This window comes from Apteryx rowi, unplaced genomic scaffold (assembly GCF_003343035.1).
Source record: "Apteryx rowi isolate R43461 unplaced genomic scaffold, aptRow1 scaffold_26, whole genome shotgun sequence".
Classification (NCBI taxonomy): domain Eukaryota; kingdom Metazoa; phylum Chordata; class Aves; order Apterygiformes; family Apterygidae; genus Apteryx; species Apteryx rowi.
In genome coordinates this window covers 1,792,871-1,804,203 of record NW_020448974.1, presented here as the reverse complement: position 1 = coordinate 1,804,203, position 11,333 = coordinate 1,792,871, and the positions used below count along the sequence as shown (strand labels likewise).

At 47.9% G+C, this 11,333-nt stretch overlaps 2 long non-coding RNA genes across 5 annotated transcripts; one reads left to right on the top strand and one right to left on the bottom strand.

The window, feature by feature from the left end:
• Window positions 1-3,091: 3,091 nt before the first annotated feature.
• LOC112966910 lies at window positions 3,092-11,271 on the bottom strand. Of its 4 annotated transcripts, none has more exons than XR_003253786.1 (4): window positions 11,233-11,271; window positions 10,030-10,365; window positions 5,194-5,355; window positions 3,092-4,604 (listed from the first exon to the last, which is right to left on the bottom strand). It is a non-coding gene; the product is annotated as an uncharacterized LOC112966910 (long non-coding RNA). The 4 variants fall into 4 exon arrangements; XR_003253784.1 differs by lacking the exon at window positions 11,233-11,271 and having other exon boundaries at window positions 3,092-3,689; window positions 4,431-4,604; window positions 10,030-11,214; XR_003253785.1 differs by lacking the exon at window positions 11,233-11,271 and adding an exon at window positions 10,905-11,214.
• Window positions 4,599-9,984, top strand: LOC112966911. The gene is made up of 3 exons (XR_003253787.1): window positions 4,599-5,107; window positions 7,523-7,610; window positions 8,465-9,984. It is a non-coding gene; the product is annotated as an uncharacterized LOC112966911 (long non-coding RNA).
• Window positions 11,272-11,333: the final 62 nt, after the last annotated feature.

Sequence of the window (11,333 nt, the reverse complement as noted above, 5' to 3'; positions counted from 1 at the left end):
GCCCGCCCCCGCTCCCCGATCGGCTTGCGGTTCGGCCTATCCCCGCGGGGCGGGCGGGGCGGCCCCGCCCCCGTGGCCAGCGAGGCCGGCCGCTATTGGCTGGCGGCGGCGAACAGCTGTGCGTGGCCACGTGGTGATGTTGTGGTTGCATCAGACGAGCCCGGACAGCTGTTGCGGCACATCTGGCGCGGGGGGGCCCGCACATCTGGCTGTGCGCGGCGCCCCGTTTCCCCCCCCGCCCTCGAAACACCGTGCTCGGGGGAGCCCCGACTTAGCAGGGCCCCGGATGAGCCGTGCGAGCCGGAGCCGCGGGTCCCTGGGAGCGCTCGCAGGCTCCATGAACCCCTGTAATCAGCCGGGGGCTGAGAGCGCGGCTGAGCGGCTGAAGAGGAGGCGAGGAGGTGACCTAACAGCTGCTTGCGACTGTCCGGATGGCAGTTACAAAGACGATGCAACAAATCTCGGTGCCGCCATGTGATATAAGGTGTAACGGCCACAAATGGCAGCTTGGGAGGTTCAGGTCAGAAATTAGGAAAAAGGTTTTCACTAAGAGGGCAGTGCCGCCCTGGAACAGGCTGTCCAAAGAGGTCAGGGAGTCTCCGTCTTCGGTGTGTTTAAACACTCAGTTAGACAAAGCCATGGCTGACCTGGCCTGGAGTGGATGACAGTCCTGTTCTGAGTGCGAGGTTGTGACAGAGGCTCCAGAGGTCTTTGCCCTGCAACAATTCTACGGTTCTGCGATAAATAAGACAGAGGAAGTACTGTGCTGGATGGACAGGGTATTGACGCGCGATAGGAGGAAAACTTGTGCTCATACCCAGGTCTCGCTGACTTAAAAAAAAGACAGTCTTCCTTTCACAGAGATTTCTCTTTCACATTTCAGCATCCTCAGATAAATAATGCTTTGAAGACCCTCCTTTTTACAAAATTTATGATCTAAACTTATTGCATTTGTGTATAGGGAACAGCTTATTCATGTGATTAGTATCACCGATACCTTGTAGGGTCAAATCAGTGAAAGAATACAAAAAAATAGAGCCAGTCTCTAAATGACAAATGTTCTACAATCCAGTACAATGACATTAACAGTGCACAGAAACACAGGGGCAGAGCCTGCAAACCCCCTAATTAGATGAGTAATCCTCATGTGAGTGCTGAAGTCATTGGCCCTAGATCACTTGATGTGCACCACAGGACTTTTGGAAAAAGATCTATGTGCAATACCATCTAAATGAGGCAGATTCCATGTGGACACATATATCTGCCTAGATTAATCCCCCTTTGCAATATGTGGGTCTTCAAGTGTCAGTAATATTCCCCTGTTTTAGAATTTAAGACCTGCAACTGTGAAGATGATTGATTTCAAGAAGTATGAAAACAAACAGCTTTGAAACAGCATTAGCTTGGAGTGAGGTTGATGGCAGATAGTCCCTAGGACATAGAGCACATGAACTACACTGCAAAGGCAGCAGAGGAACCATTTTAAATTCATCATGTGTGGGGGGAAAACATCTTCTATTCACAGGGGCTTAGAGGGGAGCTCTAATAAAACCTAAAAATGAAGCAGAAAAGCTGCTTTTGAATGTCCCAAGACTGTCCCTGTGGCTTCAGCAGAGTTTGATTTTGAAATAGCAATGTCAAAGGGAAGATAGGGTTGTGGAGCAGGAAAAAGTTTTAAAAAAATCAGGGAGTCAGTGTCTTGTATTTTAAAAAACAGTTTCTGAGCAGTTGCTACAGTTCAGTGTTTGCTGCTTGGGCAATAACACAAGACTAAACCGAGCTGGTTTTAAAATGAAGCCTTGATAAAGCAGAGCCACAAAAGCATCTGAGACTTGGGCAACGCTATTTTTGTAGCTTGACTGTTGCAACCATGTTGGTCAATCTTCCTTTCGGCAAGCTGCCTACAACAGCTATTCAATCAGCAGAGGTGGAAGAAACAAACTTCTTGCCCTCTGCCCCCGTGCAAAAACACTTGGTGGCATTTGGGACAGGTGCTGCTCTTGAGCACAGCAATGGTGGGTGGCTGTAAAGGCCTCCCTGGAGGCCAGGGCCAGCTACGGGGCGAGCTGCTCCTGTGGCTGGAGAAACTTCTGTGTGTTGGTGGAGCCCAGTCTCATTGGCGACCCATCGTGATCTCAGGATCTGTCCTCCGGCAGATCTGGGCACTTGGGCTTTGGGCATGAAATGGATGCTGAGGTGCTGTATGCAGAAGCCCTGGGGTCTTTCTGGTAAAGAAATGAGGTGTCTCTGATGTCTCTTATGTAAGGAAAGTTGTGGTTTTCAGGAACACAGCTTTGGAAGGAGATAGTACTGAGGGGCTGAATTCTTTCTTTGGATCTGGCTATATGTCACACCTGGGAAAAATGGTCTGGCAGGGGCAGCAGAGATTCATGCCAGACACCAGAAGGACACTCTTGCTCTGATGCATGCATTTGCTGGGAAGAACGTATCATGAGCTGGCTTCCCTTTCCTGACAGTCCTGTGACTGCAGGAGCTCTACTACATGTGCAGTAATCATCACAGTAACAACCTCAACGCAGACATTAACTCCAAAACCAATTCAGAATGTAGCCATCTGATCTTGAATATTTTTCAATGCAAAAAATGTGTATGACAAACGTTGGCTTGCATTCTCCGCCCTTGAGCGTATAGATTCAAGCTTTAAAGAGGAAATGGAGGTAAAGAAGCTGGGAAACCAGCTGCTGTGACTAGAAGGCCCTCTTCCAGCCGCAGCACTCAGCATGTTGCTGTTCCACACGAGAAGGGTCACAGACCTTTTGATATCTATTAGGCTTTTCCATGGCTCAGTGTTTAAATTCCAGTTAAGCTCTTCCCTTTCAGACAAAGGCCCTGTCTGGTATTTGAATGAAATCTGCTAAGAGAAAAAGGTCTTGGCAGGGGCTAAATCTGCTAAAAATCCTTCCATGATGTTCAGGAGACCCAGGAGCCTATTGAGGGCCTGGAGCCTTCCAGTGGGAAAAAAGGCAGGAAGGGATAGGCAAAAGATGAATTTCTAATAAGGAGAGCAAGCATGTCTCACAGTAAGAAACCATCTCTTGCCTGTGGAAGGACAAGGGAGAGAAGGCACAAATGCTTTTGCATCGCTCTTGCTTTATTACCCTAGCCCAGTGGTATCATGATCATCAAGGCAGAGGAGGAAGAAGAGATTTCAGTGCAATCTTTAGGAGCTTTAACAGCACGAAGAGTCAAGTCCTGCACTGTCAGTCCCGGCTGCTCTAGGGTCTCTCGGCAGTAAATGCTGCCATCTGGTGCCCCGAGTCCAGCTGCACATGTCGTTCGTGCATGCATCAGCACGCAGGGATGTTTTCTAGATAGGACTTGTTAAATGGAAAGAGCCGTCTCTGCTTATTCCTTGGAATATCCAGTGGGCTACCTGCACCTCCACTAGCTTTCTAATGTTAATGTAGAAAAACCCCCACTGATTTCAGAGATAGTAGAGCAGTCCTGCTAAAAATGTGTTATATACAGGCATATGGAAATTATACATTGCATTCTCCTCTTACTTTGAGTTACTCCTCGTTTATGTCAGAACAGGTAAGTTTTTTTTTTTCTTGTACTGTGCAACAGTGAGAACAAAGTGGAGTACTGGACTTTATGTTAGTGGCTTTCCCAAACAAATTACTTCATCAGCTTGTTGTTMAACATCTTCAAATGTTGCATGCTGGTGGCTGAAAAAACACAAACGTAAATTCTTTAAAAGTTCCCCTTCTCTGGTCAGCTTCTTCATTATGATTATAGCTCTTCAAATTGTAAGCAATTATGTCTTCAAGGATGCCTAATATTTTTTTTGTGCCTATACTGCATAGACTGCGTGGTTACAATTTATTTATGTATAGAGTATGTTGAATAACAGTCAGACGGAGTGATCTGTTTGTCTCTTTCTGTGACAGTCTCTTTCAAAATCTGTCTCTCCCAGCAATAGGAATGCTTAATTTAGAAAATGACATTTGAGAATATAGGATAAGAACAATTTGTAACTGCTCCTCATATCTTGACCATCAGGACATGCTACCTCTCTTCCCTCATTAAGTAGTTGGGAACAGATTCTTATTCTCAAACAAATCTGATTCTGTTGCTAAGATAAGTTACCCTGGGTGCTGCCCTAGTATGTCAGGACTGCAATTAGACGCATGCTTAAGACGCTGCAGCCCAGCTGGTTTGGATACTAGCAATGAAGCTGCAACAACCCGAGTTTCATTTGCTGAAGATGAACTCATGATCCTGTCCAAGCTACCACAGTCCAAACTGCAACGCCTGGTGCTGCGGCCAGCTGTATCAGAGCTACCTACCATCCTAGTTTTTGAATCTATGTGCAAGAACAGATGTTGATCTTTATGTCACAGAATTATAGAAGCTGCTTGATGGTTTTGAGGGTAGGACTGAAAAGGTCTTGCTCACTGAACTAGTACCTGAAAGTCCCAGACTATCCGACCTCCATCCATATTATCATCCTGATTTTGCTTGTGCTGGAACCTCCTCTGAAACAGACTCGTGGCCAGTGTGAATTTGGAAAAAGCCTGATCACAGGATCTAGACTCTGAAGAAGTCATCTGTTCAAAACCTTTGCTTTGATGTCACGACACCTGTATCAAATTTGGGGGCAGCAGGGAAAAGAAAAAACAATGGACAGAACATGTTTGTGATGGAGTTACCAGCAGACTGGCTTTTCTTGCTAATTTGGCTGGACAGACACTGACCTAGCAGGTGTTTGGTGGGGCAAAAGGGCTACATGGTGGCAGCGTAAGCCATGTGTATGTGTCTGCCATGTGCACGCACAAAATTTCATTGCACTCTGTTTAGGTGCAGAAACCAGGAAAGATGCATTGAGTCCTCGAGAGCCATCTGCTGGCACTTACATCAGTCTGGGTGATAGAAGGACATGAGCAGAGCTGTGTCCGATTCCACAGCCAGTCTGAATGTCACTGAAGTTTTCTGAGATTTGTTTCTATTAGTTTTTTCTTTTCAGTTTTAGATGCTGACCCTGAGCCAGACGCTGCCATTTAACAAGCTGTTGTTTGTGAGCAGCCCTTTCAGAAGTGCTTGCCAAGGTCAGGGAAGAGCTTGCAAACGAATGCTGCATTTCCTTGTAAGTTGAATTAATGCTCCTTATCTTGTTGTCCTCACTCTGGCACACATCCCATTTCCCTGCCTAGGATTAGAGACCACACTTACCCTGGTAATAGATTAGCTCACTGGAGGCATTCAAGAATTGGTTTGCCACACAGCTCACAGCTGTCGTTCAGGCTAGGGGGGCTGATCTTGATGTCTCCTTGAGGTGCACATTGGAGTCTTTAAAGTCTTTGGAGCCAGTCTCTTCAGCTAAGAACCACAGACCTGCATCACAGAGAACAAAGGGGTTTAAACTGGAAGGGAGAAGAGAGATATTTTTGCCATCCCTGTAACTATGAGATTCAGCACTAATTGTAGTTCCTCTAATTATCTAAAGATCAAAACATGTTCTGATACGAGAGATCAGAACAACCCAGCATTGTGAGAGGGAGACTGGAACGCACAGAGGACCTGGCGGCGGGGGAAAGGATGGGTTCTTGCACAGCCTGGTGTGGCCAGACCAGAGAAGCAACTCTGCTTGGTGAGATTGTGGAGGGATAAGATCCAGAGATGCAGACTCACTACCCAAGCTCCTAGCATGTAACTAAGTCACGTGGCCCAGTTGGCAGTCTGCCCTTTCATGCTAGAGGAAGGGCTTTGAGAAGAAATGGAACAAAATATTAGCATAATAAATACACTCACAGCAGCAAAAACTTGGTTCTTGTTCAAACAGAGAATGCAGGAAGGCATCCACACTGTCTATGGGACTGGAGTGTGCCCAAAGCCAAGGTGACCTTAGCTATTGCTAGCAGTAACCTCTGAGTTCGTGTGGATGCAACTTCTTGACTTCTTTTGCAAACCATGCTGAATCGATGCACTTGTGACTGGCTCCAAACTTTTTCAAGTAATTTAACTACTGATCCCCATTACTGGAGCACGTGAACATCTCAAAGGTTGCATTCATCCTCAGCCCAGAAAGTTTTCATCCTTATCCTGTTGATGGGAAGCTGAGACAAAGGGAGGCTAAGTGACTTGCCACATGAGAGGTAGGAAATCAGTAGCACAGCAGCAAACGAGAGCCACATCTCCTAATCATCTTGCTGTTTCAGATTCCAGGGTTACAGTTTGAGAATGAAAAAGGCTATATCCCACTGCTGCAGCAGACAGCACATACCAAGGAAAACTTTGACATTTCAAAGACCTACTGTTCTTAAAGTGGGTTCCTTCCATCTGGGAAAATGTTCTATTATCTTGAGGGAGAAGCAGCGTTTAAGGGGAGGAGGGAAGCACAAACTTGCATCAGAAATCACTTGATTCTCTGGCCAGTTTGTTGGATGTCAGTCCAGACATTTTTTCTATCTCCCAGTTTTTGTGAGGCAGCACAGAACTCCAACCTGCCTCCATAACCCTCTGCATTTATTCCTACTCCCACTCAGAGCTGAGGAGAGTCCCTGAAGTCCTTTAGACTCATGCACGGAAACCTAGGCAGAGTGCTGCCAATAAATACTGTCGGGACTGGGCCTTTAGATCTAGGAAAGGTGCTTGGGGACCTCTTCCCTCACTGTTGAGGTGCAGCTTAACTGCACCACTTCTTAGGTCAGAAGAAAGGAAGAACATTGAGTTCAGCTGAAACAGATGGCTGAATGGCAGACAGAGGGCAGATATCTGCATTAGAATTTAATCAGGGTATCGTGGCTTTTTCAAAGTGTCGTTGAGCTCTTCCTCAAGTAAACACAGGAGAGCTCCGTGACATACTTCAGGTAATAACGGCACGCTGGCTGTGCTGCCTCTCTCACACTATGGAGTTGTTTAGTAGTTACTCCGGAGGTAAAATGTTCCCAGCGTTGCTCCTTGAGTGTTGGAAGCTTTCCTCTGGGAACTACGCTGAGTGTGGGGAGGGCCGTGTTCGAGCAGGCACGTCTTGCAGATGTAAGTGGATTCCCTAACTGGCCTATCTTTAAGATCTGGGCACTTCAGGGCATTTTTTCTTGGCTCTTGGTTACTCTGTTTGAGACTTACCACTCATTTTCTTCTTCAAAGTAACATATGGAAATGATTTGAGATCTGCTGCTCAAAGCAAACTTGTTCGGCATTGGGGACCCTTTCACACAACTGTCTGTCCAGCTGATGTGCAGCAGGACCAAAATTGGCTTCCACACACCATCTTTCAGGGTCCAAACACAGGTATTTTAGCCTACAGCACAGGTCATGGTGGGGTTTGAGCGGGAAGCCCAGGCAGTACCTGTCAGATTGTATGGTTATTGCTCATACCAATTCCTTGCTCTGTTCCTTTATCACCTAAATTATTCTTCTCTTTCATGTGGCAAAGCTACAGATGTTGATACCAGACTTATTTACACTCAATCTCATCCAGAGGCTCAAACTACGTGGCAAATATTGTGCATTGCTGTGTGCTGTGCGGCAGGCACCGTTTTTCTCTCTGTGCACACAGGTAAACTGAAGCATCACACTGAAGGCTGTCAAGTTCACAAAGAGAGTCAAGTCCAGAGTGTGGCATGAAACCCAGAAGCCCTCACCAAGTAATCTACTGCTAAACTGTATAACGTTTTGTCTGTCTTTTGGCAGCTAATCTATGTGTCTGCCTATGATCACTCTATGCTGTCTCAGTGGGACATGATGTGCAGCAGCAATGCACAGTTATATTCTGTGCTAGTTAAAGCTTAAACAAAATTACTAGAAATGTGCTCAAAGCACACAGCATAAATTCTACCTGTGAGCTTGCCACTGTGCGCTGTGAGCTCATGGATTTTTCTTCCACTGACTCTGATTTCTGGTAGATGTGGATTGTAGGGCTGATGGCACTTTCTCTTGGTAGAGGAAACCATTCGGTATCACCCAAGCTTTTCCATATGTCCCCCTGAGGCAGCACACGCACAGCAGTTGATCGGATCAAGACAAACTTTTGCATGTTGGGCTGTCTCTTCAGACCATGCTCATATATTCAGGATAACAGATTTACATGATTTTACATGTTAAGCGCTGTGTGGGGGATAAACATAGGCTGCTTCAGCCTGAGAGCTGTTCGATTCATTTGCTTTTAATCATAGTGACTTGTCCGAGATGGTGGTTCTTCACGGGCAGAAAATGATACTAAGTTAGAACGGTATCTTCAGTAGAAACATCCACTGTTGTAATTACTGTGCAGCATTCTGGATACCCAGTGGCCCTGCTAATTCTGTTGCCTCTAAAACACCTATCGGGATCCTTTTTTTCTTCCTCTGTCCACACAGCAGGGGACTCATCTTGACTCATACAACTTTCTCCTCCCTGGCCTCCCCAATCACTGCTCGCTCTTATTCCTGAGAGAATGCAGTTGTTCACAGAGGTATTTTTTCTGGCCTAGTGATCTATGTATTTTGCATTTTCCTTTCAGAAGGATCCATTGACTCGTCAGCCACTTCAGCGTCAAGCTATTCGTTGCACCGCTTTAATGCTGTTCCTTGTGCACTCTCCCATGCCGTACTTGCTGTTTCATGCATAGTCTTCTTATCCTGTTGCCTTAGCATGGACCTCCTTCCCCTTAGCTGACCTGCCGCACCAGGAGGCTCTCATTTACCTCCGTGATGAATGCTGCAATGTTTTATGCTTGCAGGAGGATCCCGAGTCAGTCAGGATCTCTGTGGGGTTTATATGATTGCATGGCGGTAAACAGAGTAGAAAGCCTTGACTTTTTTCCTTCCCGGTGACCATTTCACAGCTTCTATTACTGTTGTTCATGATGTTGATAAATAGCACCATAAAAATTATAGTAATAAATTTAGTCTTTGTAAGAACTTCTGGGAAACTTTGTTAGAAAGCAAACAAATTATTTTCCGTCTTGGGATATTTCAGATGCTTTTTAAAGGCAAATTTATTGGTCTTTCATGACACCAGGAATATGTATCCTGCATGACTTAATGCAGAATGCAGATGAGCCAGGTGCCTAAGAATGGTGAAGTGACATTATCACTCAGTTGATGAAGGAATTGTGATGATCTTGGAGTAGGATGCTGTTTTTAATCTTTAAAATAGTGCTGCTGAACTCCTCCTTATGAAGACTGAAACAAAAGTAGACCAGATACATAAACCTAACAGTAGAGCAGTTTACAAAAATGAGTGGACATGTTGGACCAGGTACTCCAAGGTACTTAGGTAACCAACGCTTGACTTGCAGGGACCTAAATATCCTTGGATGTTTTGGACCATCATACCTCAGGCAATGTTTCTTGGTTTAAAAAATGAGAGCAATCAGTCTGCTAAAATCCAGAAAGTCCTATCTGCGGCTTTCTGCTAGTCCATGCTGTGGCACACGATGATTCACAGCCTCTGCCTGGGGAGTCGTCTCTTCTCCTTCACGCTTAGACTCCGCTGGTATTTACCAGCCTAGGAAGCTGAATGCTCCACCACTAAGGACACGCGATGGTTGTCATCTCCATAACAACTACTAACAACCCTTGGCGGTTGCCATTGGGGCTGGAACGAGGACTGACTCCTAGGTTTGTCTAAAAAGCAAGTATAAAATGGCACTTTAGGGCTGCTTTTCTACACTGTGGAGTTCTTGCTGAACATAACCAGAAATGGTAATACAGTTCTGCGACAGCCATCGTCCCGGCCTTCCCTCTCCGTCTGGGATGCTGGGGTGGGTATGTCGTGCCGGCAGTCGGGGCAGCTCTCCTCCGCTCTTCGGCAGCCTCAGGCAACAGATTGCTTCATGAGAAACTCCGGTGCATAAAGTTGCTTGAAATGGAAGTTGTGGGAACAGTGCTGATGGTAACACAAGTTATTTACTTAGGAATGTTTATTACTTGTTTAGACGGTTAAGGCTAGGGTTTGACTGTAATTCAGACCAAATGCAGTGGGGTTTTGTTTGTTTTTAATCTTTCTCAAGCCTTTAGCAAACAGTGCAAGCGCTAACACACGAATACGTACCGACGTATGCTTACGGGGAGCGTGATTTACCTTTTGCAGATAAGTCGCCGCTGACTCACGGAGAAGGAGCCGCGCAGAGTTGACAAGAGGGACCTCACGCGGGCGTCTCAGGGCTCCTCTTGAACGCCCATCCCGTTCCCCTCGTGGCGTTGCCGTCTGAGCTCCCTGAGAGCCGGGAGGGGATGGCTCCCAGGGCACACGGTACACCGGTATCCTTGCTTTCTTCACACAGAAAATGCAGCAGAACAGGTTTTCCATGCGGGTCTGAACTTTGTCCCAGGCCCGGCAGATGGGATCTCTCCCAAACCTGTGCCAGCAGGGAGGAGGGAGATGCGGCGACGGCAGACAGCTTGCAAAAAGGGAAGGCTAGAAAGGAAAAAAAAAAAAGCATATTGGGGTCTGCAAACAACTTTTTTGCTTTTTCCAGTGTTGAGAAACTTCTAGTAGTTTTCAGACGACAGCGAGAAGCATCGACGTGTCACCACGCGAGCGGGCAGATTCGGTGTTTAGCGGTGGCGCCCCGCGCTCCGGCAGGACTTCTCGGATATTAACGATTCCTCGCAATCGGCGCCCAGACRGGTTCGATCCGCGATACAAACGCAGGCTTTTGGCCCGGCACCGGACAGTCTCAGAGCCGGGCTGCTAATTAGCCCGTGAGGGAGAGAAGCCGCCGCCGCGGCCGCCGCGCTGGGTCTCCGTGTGGCGGGGCACAACAGGCGGCACCAGTTCAGGGTATTTAGGAGCGTTTCAGTTTATTAAACCACGGCGGACGCGGGGTGGCAGGTGCTGCGGAAGGTCAAATCCCGCCTCGTCGCCTCCCTTTCACACAGCATAAGGGTAAGACAAAGCGTATTGGAAGCGGTGGGTTTCCTCCAAATTCGCCGTGTCCTAATGAGGGAATAAACCTGTTTATCGAGGCTCGGACGGGTCGCCCCGCCCCGCCGCCGCGGCCTAGCGCCCCTCAGCCGCCCCGCGCGCGGCCCCTTTAAAGGCGGCTCGCGCCCCTTAAAGGCGAAGGCGCCGCCAAGCAAGGGCGGACACCGCCCCCCTCCCTTAAAGCGGTGGCAGGCGGTCGTTGCCCTCTTAAGCAGAGGCGCTCCCCCCAGAGTGGGGTGCCCCGCGCCGCCGCGGGCGGGTGTGCAGCCGCTTTAAGGGCCGAGGCGCGGCTCCGCCACGGCTTAAAGGAGGGGGGGAAGCCAAGCGGTCTGGGCCGCGCCTCCCCTTTAAGGTTACCGCGGCGACGGCTCCGGGCGAAAGCGAGGCGCATTGACGTCACGCCGCGCGGCGATTGGCTGGGCCAGCTGGTTTCCGGTGGGAGCCGCCGCCGCCGTCGC